This window comes from Tenrec ecaudatus, chromosome X (assembly GCF_050624435.1).
Source record: "Tenrec ecaudatus isolate mTenEca1 chromosome X, mTenEca1.hap1, whole genome shotgun sequence".
Lineage (NCBI taxonomy): Eukaryota > Metazoa > Chordata > Mammalia > Afrosoricida > Tenrecidae > Tenrec > Tenrec ecaudatus.
In genome coordinates, this window is record NC_134548.1 from 81859925 (window position 1) to 81861057 (window position 1133).

Here is a 1133-nt window from a genome sequence, read left to right on the forward strand (position 1 = left end):
CGTTTCATTCTCTTGTCATTATAAGTCAATGTCGATCTGATGGCATCTCAGGTAAGCATTGAACAGCTAAAAGTCAACTGTTCAAAGGCACTATCTCCTCTGTGGGACAAAGAAGGGGCTATCTGCTCCCATAAAGATGTATAGTCTCAGAAACCCTCTACCAGATCTCTGCGAATCTGTATTATCTCTTGGGAGTAGGTTTTGTTTGGGTTTTAACTAGTTTCCATATAACATTCTTAATTCTGAGCTTCAGAAAGTTTGCTTGTAAATTAAACTTGACGAACAATGTAAATGAACCAGAAATTCCATTATGCATCATAAGTAAAACATTTGAGTTTGTCAACTTGAATGGAGTTCAAAATTGGGACGATTTTAAGTAGTCTTATGTAACATTTGTAAAGCTATAAAAGGGAATACCATACTTTTTGCAGAATTTTAATATATTACATTGTTTTATGTATTTGGGTAATTGAATAGATATAAATAAATAAAATAAAATTTGGAAAAGAGTTAATCATCTTGTATTATGCTTTCTTTGGAAGTTGCCAGGAACTTTGAGGACAAATGACTAGGAAAAATAATGAAAACAGATGTGTCCTATCTTCAAAATTTATACTATGTTCTTGGGAGCTAAATAAATTTATTGTCAGTTTGATATTTATTTCCAGTGGTTTTATTTGTTCTGAAACTTTTATCATCATTCCTAAGGATAGCTGGTATGATTTCAAGGTGGTTATTCATGACATACAGTATAAATTCCTGGAGGGCATTCACAATCCAACGTCAATGAATAGTCCACCAGTTTTAGTATTTTAACATAGTAATGTATTCATTAATCTCTCTGTGATTTCTGATTTGACTAACTTTACTAGGTAGTAATCAGCCCTATCCATTCACTCAAATCAAATTGAGTGATGAACCATCTCCACAATCTGAGTATTATGTATTGTTTTATCTTTGACATTTTATTTTTCATGTGGCAAGTACATGAACATTTTAAAATTTCCATTTCAACATTTTATATGGACAATTTGGTGACAATTTCAATCATGTTGTGAAACCATTACCACTGTTTCCAAATTTTTCCATCACCCTTAACAGAAGCTCAGTGGTCTACAATAAATGATTCTTTC